The 16,242-nt window shown below is 37.8% G+C and overlaps 1 protein-coding gene across 15 annotated transcripts in view; it reads left to right on the forward strand.

Annotated features, from left to right (window-relative positions):
- Nucleotides 1-16,242, forward strand: part of LOC124170630 (plasma membrane calcium-transporting ATPase 2) — a 611,417-nt gene that overhangs the window by 425,674 nt on the left and 169,501 nt on the right. For all 15 annotated transcript variants that reach the window (XM_046549474.1, XM_046549473.1, XM_046549486.1 and 12 more), the window contains one exon: nt 14,431-14,493. The gene's annotated coding sequence lies outside the window, so the exon portion shown is untranslated. The remainder of the gene's footprint in view (nt 1-14,430; nt 14,494-16,242) is intronic.

Here is a 16,242-nt window from a genome sequence, read left to right on the forward strand (position 1 = left end):
ATTAATGCTCTTTTCATTCTGGTCCCTTTTTGTTCCCGAGATAAAGATAAAAAGAATACCGTGAAAGGAGCAATCGTGCGGAAATAATTGGAACCCCTTCTCCTTCTCACGTGTGTTTGTACTCTGCTGTCGACGTCGGTGTTTCACTACTTCCTCCTCCGGGCCGCCCATTCCTTCAGCTCCATCTCACTCCTTTCATGTGCCCTCTCCCGTTTTGCCAGCGACGCTGGATGGGCTTTAATTAAACGGCGGCAACTCCCGATTTGGACCAACGCGTATTGGGTTCAGGTGTGGGAGGCCGTTTCAATTATCACCTCGAGTCCGTCTGCAGGCACTGGTTGTTAGGGTAACATGATGACTCTCCGCTCTCTGCTCTACTCTCCTGGAAACCGTCGAAATATTATGGTTTCAATTAAAATGGGCTCAAGTAGCTGACGGCATAGTAATTCCCACAAAATTTCACGTTACAGGATTCTCAGGTCCGCGGCTAGAATTGTTGTCGCTCCGCGCGCATTGAAATCAGATTTCAAAATGGCCACTCGCATCTCCCAGTCATCAATATCCGCTTTTCACGAGAAAAACGCGGAAATAATGCGTAACTGAGTGAAGGAATCATATAAACTGCACTTTTAACGCATGTGAGATGCTTGCCGAATAAATAAGACCACTTCCGATTGGCGAAGGTACTCTGAACGACATCTGCCTAGTGGCGCCACCGAATTAAATGCGCGCTAAACGGCAACAGATATAACGCTCAAGGGTACTGCGTAGAGGAGGTCCAATTCTATCCCATAAAAGGCTGATTTCTGTTGCCTCTTTGTAATTGCGAGGAATAGAATAGAAAAGTAATGAATTTGATAAATCTACATAATACCCCGCAAGCCGCCTAAAAGGCGTGTGTCAGGGGGCATATCACATCATCATGTGTATAAAGTTATGTTAATATCCCTAATTATACCTTATTTCCTCGTGAAACTCGAGTCATTTCGTCCGTCAGCGACGCGAGTGGCGACTTTCGTTAACCCATTGAAATGTGCGGTGGTTGATAACATATTCAGAGGGCTCATTGAGGATCGTCTTTTGTAATATCCGTGGTAACGCCTTGTTCTTGGGTCTCCTTCAATGCAGTCCCCTTGGTAATGCCCGCCCCAATCTTTCCCCTCCCTCTGAAGATGCAAGAGCGGCATCAAATGCATTGCACATTTCGCATCGGTGGTCATGAGTGGCGTAACTATGGGGGGATGAGGGGATAGATCCCGCCCCCCAAGGCCTCAGAGAAAAAAAATATAAAGCTATTTTCTAGTTTTGACATGTAATCACTCCATCTGTATAATGTCCAATCTTTAGTGCCAAAATGATTTAAAATGTATTTCCAGCCATGTTATTTTTCAAATACTTCATCTACATCTACATACTACCCCGCAAGCCGCCTAAAAGGCGTATGGTAGTGGGTGTTAGGACACCAGCCATTTGCACATAAAAAGGAAATGCTCTAACGAAATTACGACTGGCATTTATTAAAGTCCTTTATAGTTCGAGGGAAAAAGGAATTCGTATAATTACCCGTTCGGCAAAATATCTCTCTTAAGTTACCGTGTCTATGGGACCTGGAAATATAGTGGGGCTCTAATATTATGTTCTCCATATTGTTCTTAAAGATATCCATTCTCAATTGTTCAAACAATCTAAGCCTAGCGCGCAGTCTCCGAGTTTCCAGCGGCTCCCAGCCTAATTCGCTTAACATCTGGGTCACGCTATCTGTACGCCCGTAGCAGTTTTTGACGAACCGCGCTGCCTTCCTTTGTATTTTATTCAGTTCGCGGATTAGGTCTTTCTGCACCGGATTCCATACCCTCGCTGCATATTCAAGGTGCGGTCGGACGAGTACGAAATAACACCTTTCTTTTACTCTCTCATCCGAAAATCTTCCCACAATACGCTTTACGAATCCTAATTTCTTCTGGGCGATGCCGCAAATATTCCTTACATGTGTTCCCCATGAGAGGTTCGAGGTTATCGTAACTCCTAGGTACTTCTCTTTGTCTGTTGCCTTTATGTTAATACCATCCACAGGATGAACATAGTTGAAATTGGACAAAATCTGCTAAAAATCCACCGACATGCATTTGCTTAGACTAGGTTCGAATCCTCACTCTTGGCTCCACAAATAAACGTTGTTTAGATCCGATGATAGAATTTCATAGTCAGAGGAATCACTTATTTCGCGATCGATGACAGAGTCGTAAGCAAATAAACGTATTTTACTGCTAATTCGGGAGCAGAGGTTATTAATGTATTTAATGAACTAAAGGGGGCCGATTATGCCTCCTTGTGGAACATCTGATGAACTACATCCGACCTAATTCCATCAACTACTTTTTGTATATGATCATTCAGAAAGTCGTCTATCCAGTTTACCACTGTTTCGTTTAATCCGCATTACTGTTATTTATATAAAAATATTTATACTTGCCGTTGACCCTTCCCCTCAGGCCATCCCATCCCCCCAAAGCGTATTCCTAGTTACACCACTGGTGGCCGTGTGTTGGATTGTGACTGATATTGCGTATGATTTGTGGAGGCAGTTTATACGACCTCTCTGTTTCCGATGCGGATGGAACATAACGTTCTCGTCGGGCTGTAAGCCTGACAACTTGAGAGGGTTGCTCTCATGTAATGGACTCGACGTAGTAGCGTGTACGACTCACTCTTGTGAAATATCGGGTAACGGAGTAGTTAGGTTTATGGATGAGACATTGATTGAATATTATTCAGTATTAAAGTCAGCTGTGTTAACGATCTAGTCTGCTTGGTTTTATTCAGTAGACGTAGGGAATCTTTTTTGACTTGCCATGGCTTCCAATTAACGCGTGGGATGTAATTCAATGAGTCATGATACGCTTTCAGTTAATGAGAGACGAAAGGAGATAGAAATTATCCATCTTCCATATGAAACAGTCCCTATTAAACCCTGATTAAAACCTATCCGGTCTGCATTATCGAAACATATCTTTCTGAATACCAATATTAATAGGACTTGAGTGTAAGAGTACTACATAAAATTTGAAGCTTAAGTCGAAGAACTCGCATTATTTTGATATTTGGAAAAACTATGATATTTTTACAATCTTTTATTAATCATTAGTCGCTGGCTTTAAATGTGAGCACAGCGTATTATAAGTTATAGCCATTTTTCTAGCCATGAGATAGGTCATCATGTTTTTATTTAGGTTTTCCTCCTCCGTTGCGCCTTAAATATTGTTCTCCTCCTATCCTCGAGGTGTTTAAATCCGCTGCTGGTTACATGCCTCCCGTCGTTTTTTATAGTCTGACTGAAAATACAGGATTGCATGCTCTACCTGAAGAAGACTCAGGGGTACAAGGGAAAATGTTGAGGTCTTATCCAACGATTCCACCGGAAGTACAAAGGAATAATGTTGTAATTACACCCGCAAAATGCAGTAAAGTTCGAGAGAGTACCTTTGTAATTCTGTATGCAATTGGTCGAAATCTCTTTTCAGTTCAAGAGAATCTGAGACCCAAACTGAGATTGCGTCTTGTTGTCCGCGCCTTCTCTACATCTTCCGATACATTTTCAGTTTTCCTCGATTCGTAGTATCTAATACTTTTGAAGTCCCCCTGAAAAGGTATTTTTTGCAAGCGATTATTTTCGCTAGTAGTGTCACTACTTTCAAAGAGTATAAAGAGCTGTGTTATAGCATTAAATCTTTAATGTAGGCACTAAGCTGTGGAATGACATAGTATTCGTTCATTTTCTTCTACGAAGATTCGGCTGAGTCTACAAAGGACTTATATATGTGTGAATATATGTAACCCGCTGAGTTTTCTTACTAAAATTCAATAGTTATGAGCGTTCAACGAATAGCGATTTATTTTACAAGTAGGGAAAGCTCTTTTTGGCAACAAATTTGTAAAATTTAGTTAAAATACGCGAATATTAGTCGAAAAACATATCATGAGCTTGATATTTACTTTATGGAAAAAAACTATGGATTTTTATGTGGCCTGAATGCAATTATGAGCTCTCTATTGTTTTGAACGGAATCGTGAGAAGTGTAAAGAGTTTTGGGTGAACCTTCTCGGTGTTATTGTTGATTGAGTGTGGTTTTTCCTGTGATTTGCGCAAAAACCGTGTTTATAACGGGTATATCTGGCCGCTTCGGGTTCTAATCCGTCACCATTGATGAGTGTGGACAGTCTGTTTTGGTGAAAGTCGATATCGGAATCATCTTTCGGCGAAAATGAGGAAGTCCTTCATTTCCGTCCATTTTCGATTCGATTTGGTTTTTGTGCTTTCAATCTTTGGCTCAATTCATTGGACTATCGAAGCTCTGGGGCAAGTTCCCCTGTTAAATGGAAACGTTCCCATGTATCCCTGTTATTGGATGCGGTAGGGGACTCCCTTATCCTATTGGAAACTTCTTTACGACATCATATATTTTAAACAACTTGCTGCCGATTATTATGGAATTTTTTAATAACAACAGCCTTATAATCAATAACAACAATTTAACATTTATATTTCATATTCCCCAGGCGAGTAAGTTTGGAAGGAGAAGTGTAGGAAAATTTTCATCGTAATAAGGTCAAACCTAGCTCACGGTGGATTTTCTCTATGTTCATATTTTTATTTTCAAGGGTCTTTTTCTTGAAGCTGTAAATTTAACTATATTCCTGTTTGTGTTTTCTTCCTCAATTTGTAGATCTCACTTTCTTTTCAGAGTAACCTTATTAGAAACAAGTTTTGTTAAAATTGTGAAGTAGACCTCATATATTGGAATATTTTTCATGCATGATACTTGAATAGTAATTGTTTCCCATCAGCTCAAGGTTAAATATTGCTCAACTTCTATGTAAGTCTTTTACCCGGCTACCTCTGAGGTAACAGCGAAGATAATGGGATGGTCAGGGTTACAGAAACCCTTAATTCGATCGAAAAAAAATAATGAGAACAAGAAACTATAGTAAATTTTTTATAATGGGTAAATATTTTATCTCTTGTGGCCCTAAGAAATATTAATAGGAATGAGAAACTACTCTTGTAATTTATAGGTTAATTTTATGCAAAAATGTTAATGCCAATTTCTTTGGAAGATAATTGTAACAGCTTATCTTAAACTCTATTAAGCGATTAATAGAGTTTGAGATTCCTAAAGTTCCTAAAGCCGCCCGTTATAAAATATTTTCACTACCACTCTCAGGGTAGTTGGCGTAATGAAGAATTGTTAATTTGTGCTTTTGTCGATCCTAAGCTATGTTGTACTCTGGGTTATGTCTCATTTTGATTCCTGCCATTTATCGCTATTTCTCGCCGATTGGCAATAAAATCTCTGAATAGATTAAGGCTACGTGATTATGTTATTGCCTTATTTTTACGGTTGTGATGAAATTTATCTTCAACGGTTATGATTTTGGTACTCAATACTTCATGAATAATGTTCACGTAATGATGAACCTGGAATAATGAACCCTAAATTATCAATCATAAATTATTCCTTGTAGGCACTTACAATGGGACAATCTGATACTGTCTATCATTTTTAGTTTTTAAATGATGAACCTCATGAATTCTAGTTTATGAATTGGACAATTCCAAGTAATGTTCTGGAATTTCCATGCTTCATTCTTAGTGCCTTCAACTCGAGATATTGTTACGGTTTAACATTTGTGTCCATGTCCATACATTGACTGATCTAATAGGTGTCTAGCAGGGGATAGGAATCTATCGTGGATGTAAGTTGAACTTTTTCGTGTTACTGTTGTTGCATATTGTGTATTTTAGGAATTTTATTTATGTATTTGCAGTCGGAGGCGCATTGTGGAGTTTTAAATTCCGCGGCGTACCGGAAAAGTGAAATAATGATTTAAATTGTTATTTTTCGTGGCATTAAGCCATTACTGCTCATTATTGAGCAAATATATTCATTGTTTTTTTCGGTCATGCATTATAATTAAGGCTCGCACTGTATGAAACTTGTCTCTTTAAGACTGGCCATATGATTTAATAAATTATCCTTTAGCATGCGCAGAAATTAAGTTACCACGCGAGGGTCGGCGAAAATATTTTCAATTGAATTTTTTAAACATTTTGTTCACTTGGAATGGCTACTCTTGGCAAACATCTGGAAAATTATGCTTGGTCCAGATGGATGCAATGAAACACAAATATCCTCTATCCATGGAATTTACACTATGCTGGATCCATGGAGACGGGGGTGTTAAAGCCCATTCCAAACTTTGTGATGTAACACGCCTTACATCTGGCCACAAAAATATCCTCAATAAAATTGAATGTGTAGATATTTTTTTAAATCTGCTCAGTGTAGGAGTGGAAATTTTTATGATTTTCTTGTCATTTCGTAAATTTTGCGCGTGTATGAATAATAATCATTATGGAAAAGTTCTACGTTATTTTTTATACTTTAATACCCGCTAATACTTTATTACTGGTCTCCAAATATTTTGTGTTGCAAGGTGAAGAACAGTTTAGTGGGAAAATGGTGAAAGTTGTTGACCTTAATAGTAGAGGTCCACTTGACTGAGGCCAAAAAATATTGATCTTGATGGCAAACTTGAAAAATTTGACTTATTAAACAATTGAATAATGTGATCACTTTGATAGTTAAATATCGCTTGTAGTCTCTTCAAAACTGTGTGAATTCGATTAATCTGTCTCCCACAATTTAGCTTATTTCAGTTAGGCATCATCTCTGCCTTTTGAAATTAATAGAGTTTTTTTTCCTTTGACGTTGAATATCCCCCCTGTAGTCATGTTCTTTAATCTTATCTTTCCACATGGATCACCATACCCAAGCCCAAACAATTTTTTTTATCAATGCGTCAGATATTACATTCGCGTTTTTCCTAAAATATTTTGTCTTTTACCAGGCGGAAGGATAACTTCAAAATAATAAATGTGGTGAAGTGTTATTTTCTAAAGTTACAAAAATATTTGAATTGGCCTGTTTTTACGTTCATACATAAATTACAATCGTTCACCTTATGAATGGCCATTTCAAGGGAAATCCTGAAGTGAATGTATGCAAGGAACACGTGCAACTTGAAGGGATTATTTAGAAAAATTGTTGTGACAGAAATTTTAATTCCTGATGTTGGCCTGTTCAATATGATATGGTAATTTCAGATGATTGTTGCTATCATTTTTGTGATTAATCATGACCGATTACATTCTTCGTACCATGAAAAGTTGAATGAAGTATAAGGAACCGATTCTAGTATCGAATAATCTGCACGAAAAAGATAATATCATAGAGTGGTATGTATTCCATATCCAAATTTACTAACTTCCAGTGATTCGATGGCTAATAATGAAGACAGTTGCCTTGAATTATTTATGAAATTGAATTTAAAATCCAATAATTCAACAAAGATAGTATTCTTATATATCTGATAGTCTTCCTTTGATAGAATTTGAATTATCGTAGAATTTTCTGCAAAAATGAGATAAATGCTCTCTCGTACTGGTCCATGTTGTATTGGTAAATTCCGTAATTGGCAATTGTTTGGAAAAATAGCCTCAGAAGTGAGATGGATATCTTCTCCCTAGTTTTTCTCCTATCTCCTCTTTTGGGAGTAATTCCTCAACTTGAGTTGAAGACTTAACATGTCTGGCGTATGTTGCCTCAGATATCCAAAATTATCGTTTTCTCTGAGAATTATATATTCATAATTTGAGAGTAGATAGTAATTTGGATTAAGGAAAAACCGATAGACAAGGACCCATTTCGGAACCTTTATATTTTCCAATCAAATTTCTATTTTCAGTCCGTCGTACCACTCGTTATGTAATCCATTAACCCCGTATTGCCCTTCTCTTTTCCCCTGTTGTCTAGCATCCCTCCGTTTTCATGGATTTCTCAGCCCCCACAACGGCGTTATAATTGGGTAGGCGGTTTCGCAGGAGGATATTTCGTTCCGAATGCATTTAAGTGGCTCAATGAATTTGAGAGTAGAATATTAGCCTTGTTAATCCGTATGGCTTTCACTTAATATTAGTGAGTTTGTCCTAAAAAAATTTCTGGCATCACTACAATATCGCTACTTAACTGCCGAATTAGGGGTTTAGTGATAGCCGCCACTGTTCTTCACTCATTATTGGGTTCATCTACAACCTCTGCTTTCCCCCTTTCTCTGGTGCTACAATGGGGTCTTTCAACTAGACACAATATTGTGATTCATTTAATTATTCATTAGATGGATGAGAAATGTAAGTTATGAGAATGTTTCTGTATGGGAGCGAAGCTTGAATTTCGACCACCTCAAAGAAGAAGAGTTCGAAGCATTCGAAATGTGGAGTTACCGAAGAATGATGACGAAATACAATAGATCGACCTAGATCGATGATGATACGCTGAGAAGAGTAGAAGAAACGAAAAGTTTTCTAAAAATCCTTAAGAGAAGACGGGACTACTTAAGTCAGTCACATAATGTGACGTGATAGCCTGATGAAGTAAATTGTCGAAGGACAGGCGGATGGGAAGAAGGGTAAAGGATGGCCCTTCGAAATGTGTTGCTATCGAAGGAAGGCAAAGGAAAAGGAAGGCAAATGAGTTACTGTTATAAATGACATTATAATGGATGTAAATGCTGCATGGTAAAATGACGCGCAGGTTATAAAGAATTTAAAAGAAAAAAATATGTCACTATGAAAAGGCTAGCTGATAGAAGAGCGCAATAGCTTCGCCAAACCAATTTCACGATTGTTGACAGATGATAACGATGTGAAAATATCTCACCCATTTAGTCATATTTTCGTTAATAAAAAAAAAGAAAATCTCATAGTTACTGCCCACTTTTGATGAGTTAGTGACGTCATTTATATTCTAGTTGATTTAATCGTTCAGGGGGATCCTTTTATCGAGGGAATGAGTCGATAAAAGGAGTGTGAGCAACATGGTTGAGGAGAAACTGAAAAGCGGTGAACCGCTCGGCATGAGTAAGTGACGTCGTCAACTGATCTGCCAAAGGGTTGAGACCGTTGATTTTTCACCGCGGATAGCGCGACAATGAGGAAACGGATCGTAAAAATATGAAACCGTTAATTTTTCCTAATTATAATCATCATCATTGTTCAACAGTACTGAGATTGGTTTGACGCAGATATCCACTCAATTCTCCTATGAGCTAATCTTTTCAAACCTACGCATTTCTTCTCTTTCACATCTTTCTTTACCTGTTCCACACATTTAGTTCGAGGTCTTCCTTTTCCATTCTTGTCATCTATAGAACGAACAAATTCAAACTATCTCAATCGAGAATTTTAATCGTGAACGTTTTGGTGACCAAGCCCAGTCTCTTTCATTTCGACCACTGTATCGATAAATATTGCGTTCGTTTCCATCTTCGTCCGTCTAACCATATTCTATTCTCTATACTCAACAATATCATCCATATCCACGGCTAGAGCGTTAGCGGCCACTGGTATTCAAATGCAATTGGATACTTGGACTTTTGCTCCTGATTCCGTGAATGTTCTACCGGGAGTACTTCTAAATATGTACTTAATTCGTGGAATCGCCATAGGCCCGCATAACATATGCAGTTTATCAAAGAGCAAATAGTAGTCGATATCACTGCTCACTTGTCCACCGAATGGTACGTGTCCATTTAAATTATTTGTGATTTTTTTTCTGTCTAAGTGTTAAAACAATTTTCCGCTCCTTCCTAGTCTCTTTATTTCTTTTTCATACTCCTGTGCTTGAAAATTTCCTGGGCCACGTGTGACTCAATTGTTTTCAATTGGTTGAGAGTAAAATGTGTGCCCCTGAATGGACATTTGGTTGTTATTGGTTGAGGGTCGTTGTCACACAGCAACGTAAAATCAGCAGTCAGATGTCTATTCCCTCTCTATACGTATAAAAGAGGATGTCTGTTTGTCTGTCCGAAATGCGTTTCCATACCGCTCCACGGATTGCTACCTAAGTTAGTACTGAGGTGCATATCATGCTCAATAACCCCGTAGCGCTAATTTTGGTTGCATTTGAGTCTTTTTCTTATTACCGTTTGATGCACGTCATACAACGTTTGCGGTTGGACATCCTACCGAGTAGGCACACCTTTTGACACGCTCGAAGAGAAAATATATAACTCCTGCTATGCGACCATGAATTTCACGTTCCAAGATTCCCACTTCTCTTAGTAATCTCCTTCCCGAGCCGGGTGGCCTGCTAGTTATCTCATGTACTTATTTAGGAGATGATTTGAGGGATATTTATTAACCTCAATGAGGTTTTAAAGAGAGGAAGTCTTTAATTTTATCATCATCTTGGAAATCATTTATCTTTGCAATTTTTTGTTACTATACAATGAATTTGTTTCAATTTTCCCTTCGGGAAGCTTAATCCAAAGCCGCGATTATAATGATTAGATTATTTGTTACCGTTTGGTTTTGTTTCCATTGCATTGCCGTGGAGTATGTTCCAGTTAAGGAACAATTGATATAAAGCATGTGATTTATCGCATAAAAAAGCAATCTTCTTTACGAACTAGTCACGCAGTCGTTTGAGCGTAAATCTATTGAAGTCCAATTAGATCAATGACGTGAAAGTGGTGTCGTATGTACCTGCGGCCTATGTGGTGTACGAGGCGTTCATGGGAGAAGTTAAATGCTCATTAAACGGAAAGTTTTGCTATGTCGACTGTAGTTTTGAGTAAGAAAATGTGTGAAGAGCACTGATAATGCTTAGATTTTTTCCCAAATATTGTAGCTAGTCACGGTGGTAGAATGACCGTGCAAATCTGTGTCACCAGCTATGGCAGTAATTTCTCCTTGGTTTACCGACCTTGTTTTTATTTCGTTGCATACTTTACGGATTCCCTTTTTAGGCCACGACCTCTTTTACCTCCGTGTTGTGGAGTATTCAATCAGTACATGAAATAGGCCTAGTTACTGGAACAGTGTCCGCTGTTAATATTGCAGATTCATGAAGATCATAATAGTTCTTCTTAGCCTTCCAAAGTTACCAAAACTTTAATTACCTCAAGGAGCCTAACTAGACTACAGTAGCAGGGAGGAGGTTATGTTAAAATTAGAGTCATGTAGGGAAATAGATGTTATTTGGCTCTTCCAAAACTGTTAAAGAATAAAATCCTCTAAAAAATCACAAAAGTTAGGCTCTTCTGAAAGGAGTATGATACTTACTACTGTATTGTATGGATCTAAGATCTTTAAACTTAGTAAAAATGGTATAAAAGCTTATAGTGTACGAAAACAAAATTCGACGCACACTTGGGGAATACGGGCCAACAGAGAATCAAGAGTCCTTAGCCAAGATCCCGACATTATTGCTGAAATAAAAATATAAATATTAAGATGGGCTGGCAACGTGAATAGGAAAGAGATTGATTTCACACTTATGGTGGCAGAAAGTCTTCCTGGATGCAAACGACCTCTAGTGCGCCAAAGAATACGGCGGAGGATCAAGTAGAGAAAGTTATACTAAGGCTGAACGTAACACAGGAGCTGATGAATCGAGCAGCTGTTGACGAGGCCAAAATATTTTTGGGGTTTAAATGGCCACATAGGTAGATTATTTGGTATTAGTATATCAAAAGTTCCTGGCAGTTATCCACAAACACTCTCATTTAACTTCACGATCACTTTCAATACAATTTTTCATTACCTCGTGTCCTGAAGGTATTACAAAATATATTGAGCACGTGGTGAAGTGAAATTATAGTATTTGTAGGGCGTTTCCATTACCTTCACACTTACTAATGTGTTAGAAGTCCACCAGATTGAATCTGAATCGTTTCTATGTTGTATCGACCATATCCTTCAAATGAATTATTTTGGTTCAGTATTTTTGGATGCCGGAAAATGATTATGAAGACTTGCAATAAAATGCAAAATAATTCTGCAGCCAGTGGAATGTTCTTCGTATGCGATCTGAAAAGTCTAAAGATAGGTATAAGTAAATTTAAAGTAACTGGCAGTTATCTAAAAATACTTTAATTTAACCTCAAGCTCGGTTTCAATACATTTTACAATATCTCCAGTCCTGAAGATATTACAAAATAAATTGAAACCGGTGGGGAAGTGAAATTGGCGTGTTTTTGGAAAATTTCCATTAAAGTTTAATTATTATGTGTTAGAAAGAGAATGATGGCGATCAAATTTCTCGACCGAGTTAGTAATGAGGAATTCCTAAGAAGAGTAGGAGAGAAGAGAAGCCTAATGCAAACCTTAATAAGAAGACGGAACAACCTTATAGGCCACATCTTGAGACATGGTGGCCTGATGAAGACAATTGTCTAGGGACAAGTGGATGGTAAAGAACGGAAAAGGAAGACCTCGAATGAAATATATGGAACAATATGGTAAAGAAGGACATGAAAGAGAAGAAATACGTAGTTGCGAAAAGATTAGCTGATTAGAGAACTGAATGGAGAGCTGCGTCAAGCCAATATTAAGATTGTTTACCAGTGATAATAAATGTTTTAGAAATCCACCAGATCTAGTCTGAATCAACACCATATTAAACCGATTACATCGTGCAGGTGAATAATTTTGACTCAGTTTCAGTGCTTTTATGAAGCCGAAAATTGATTATGAAGAGTTACAAAATAACGTATCATTCTGCAGCCAATGGAATTTTACTCGTTTTCGATGTCAAGAGTTTTTAAATTAATGGATACGGTTATTTTCAATGGAATTCTGTACAGATCTAGTGAGAGTAGAAGACTACACATGTTAATTCTATATATACTGTACAGGAATATGGAATGTTTTAATTTAAATCTGCTGGAACTTAAATGGGCAAAAATCTCGTTAATGTCTTGGTGATTATTTGCCAGGGCTCTTAAATGAAATAATTATTCAGCTGTAATAACCCTTCTAATCCTTGAAATACATTAACTGTTGCGTATGGGATTTGAATTTTTCCCAGGAGAAGACATTTCTCCATACATAATCGCCAAATATAAGGTAGCTGCATGTTACGGAGCAGCATGCTGACCCAGCTGATGATCTAGTGATGGCATCCTATCAATGACAATTGCTCTATTTTTTATTATTCATAGATAAATATTTTTACATGTAAGTGCTATTATAGATAAGAGCCACTTACACTTTGCTTTCAATGCTAATGTGCTGGGGCAGTCGAAGGCACGCGTTGGCGGTATCAAGTCCATAGCTTCAGCCTCCGGGAAGTTTATTTCTCTTGCGTAATTTTTCGTGCTCGATAAGCTCATTATGAACCTGCGGATGCTGTCTCGTAAATATCAGAATATTACTAACATTGACTAGTTGCCGAGCTTTTGGTGCTTGAAAATTAGTTAATCTCTACTGCTTCTGGTAAATGTCTATTGCGGATGTTCCTAAGAAACTTAATGCTTTACCAGATCCTACCGTGAATATGTGGTTATTGGGGAATGGAGTGGGTGGTTATTGTGCTTTTTCTCCGTTTGGTGTCATAACACACAAATTATCATCGAATCTACGACCTAATCTTCGGCAAGGACCACCTTCGCTTTTCCCTTGTCAATAGGGTGGTGCCCATTTCTTTTTTTATTGCTTAATTCGAAAGATTATTACTCCTGGAGTACATATTTCACGCTTTTAGATTTTTAAATGACAAACTCTATTTTTCGCGATTAAATGAAAAGTGAAAAATTTTCAAGCGCGCGAAAACGCGACAGCTAAGTATGAATGCTGGGAAAATCCCGTGTGAAGTCATTCTGGTTCCCGCTGCCGCCGTGTGAGGCCACCTTGGTGCGAGCCTATGAGTGCCGCTACGATGCAGGCTGCTAGCAGGTAGCTGAGTACCCTGCTAGCAGGTAGCGCTTGGCTTATATAAGGGTTATTAAAACCCTATCAAACAAAGTTAACTTCCCAACTATAGGCAATTTTAATAAGTGATTATTAAGAGATGTTTCCCTGATCTCTGTGCCTCAAGCATGCATTGGTAATCTCAGACGATGTAAAACTCCTATCTACTCGTGTGGAAACTAGGTACCTGTGACGTCACGTGGAGTGGCATCGCTTGGGCGCCAATCTGGCCTTTTTCAAATGAGTTTAAAATTGGCCATTAACATTAGTCTAAACTGGGATTTCTAAAACCAAATAATTTATATAATGAATACACTTAAGGTGGGTAACGAATCGCAATCAATGCCTTTCGTTTTCTTTAATGAAGGAAACTACCCTATTGTACCCTGTGGATATCACTGTTAACAGTATTTGGTTCTTCTTTAGGCTTCGAAAATTTAACCGGATTTACTTAAATTGTCAATGATTTGGCAAATTCCTGATTTTTTTCAATAGATTTATCTGTGTTTCCGTGATGCATAAATTTTCGTAAATGGCTGCAATAAGTGTTTTCGCTGACCAACTGTCTTCTTGGATTCTACAGCGACGAAAATTTTACCAGTATGCTTTGCTCTTTTCAGGACTGGGAAGTTGAAGATCAAATGACCACCTGATATCGCAAATTTCATCAGTCAAGGCTAACGGTAAGTGAAAGTTTTAATGCCAGCTCTCTTAAAACGTGCGAGGAGTACATTCGACGCACCATAATTTTAATTTTGACGCTTTAACTTTATATATCGATAAAGTAATTATATTTGTATGAGTTATCATTGACGCTGAAGTAGTGTAAGGGGCCAATTAATTTATTTAGTTTATTCATGAATTCCCATGGGAAAAAATTCACCTGAACCGGGAATCGAACAACGGACCTTTTGCTTTCCGGGGCTTTGCGCAGACCGCTAGGTTATCCAGGTTCCTGACTTGCCATGGCAATTGAACATTACATTTTTTCTCATGTCAATTCATGGATATTTCACCGCCGTTCACGCGGTAGATTTCGGAATATTATACGCATACAGTTATTTAGTTTAGTTTTTAATGATTTAAAATACATTATGTTTGTGGTAACTGTTAAGTTCTTGACACCACGGAAGCTATACGGACATAATGCTCCCGCTTCGAAATTTTTGTTTTTCATATCCGAATTTCGACCACCTGTAAGGATTGTGCTACAACACGTTGCATAATTTCCCTCTTAATCTGCACATCAAAGTGATCCTATTCAATATGGAAGTAAAGATTTATAGTAAGTGCATTTATGTGGGCTCAACGTACAGTGTTGAAGTTGTTGGCCGTGTTCTCGTGACAAACTAGAGCCTTGCGTTATTTGCCTGCGGACAAATATTGAAACGCCTGTTCAAAGGCTATATTCTGGATGAATCAACATCAGTTACTATACCTAAAAGTGTACTCAAGTGGTAAATGTTTGCTAATCGCTGTTGTGGAGTTGTTGAAGAAACAGTGAAAGCGTATAGGCACTTCATTTAATCCTCGATTTATGATATGTAAGGTTAAACGCGAGAGAAGTAATAGTCGCGTAAATGCTAACCAATATTTTTCGCTTCTTATTTCATTCGCGTAGTTCGTAATGTGTAACGTCTTTTTAGTTTAATATGCTGCATGGCGAAAATTATTTTACTTTTTCATAGTAATATTCATATTAGTGCTCAATACTTCAGTTAAAGTGCAATGTAATAATAATAACACAAATAGTTGTTGTTATTTCCTGTAAATAACGTCCTATGGTTACAATTACAAAATGTTTCCAATTTTCAAGTATTAAATGCTGGTAAACTATTATTGTATACTGTATGCATTGGTGATGAACAATTTAAACTATCATTTCGTTGAATTTGCTGTGAGCGGTATGAGGCTTAAAGCTACTTCAGGTTTATAGCAGCACTTAAATCCGTAGCGATTGAAGTGGTGATGATGTTTCATCAATTGAAAATGCATATTCGATTGATCGAGCTATTATTTCTGTAATGAAGTGCCACATAATTCATTTTCGTCAATTATAAGGCTCCAGTTTTGATTATTATGGTTGATGAGGAAAATTCACTTTCACTTTTCACGTCGAAAATTTCACTCGCAAAAAAATTTAATTCGCCGAATTCTGGGCCGCTAATCGAAATCCATCTCTTCGTTCAAATAGCATTTAGTTGTTTTAAGTTATCTCCTCACGAATTATACTATTTCTGCCTATATTAAATCAGTTCCAAGCCTCGCTCTTTGCCCAGCTCTCGTCAGGTTAATGTATCTTCTCCACGCCGTTGGTGATTGCCATAGACAATCAAAATCCAGTTTCGGGGATATTTTTCCATCAAAGTTAAATTGTCATTTAAATTTTCTTTCTTCGGACGTAATCATCTGAATCTTGGGTTAAATCCTCC

This window comes from Ischnura elegans, chromosome X, assembly GCF_921293095.1.
Source record: "Ischnura elegans chromosome X, ioIscEleg1.1, whole genome shotgun sequence".
NCBI lineage: Eukaryota > Metazoa > Arthropoda > Insecta > Odonata > Coenagrionidae > Ischnura > Ischnura elegans.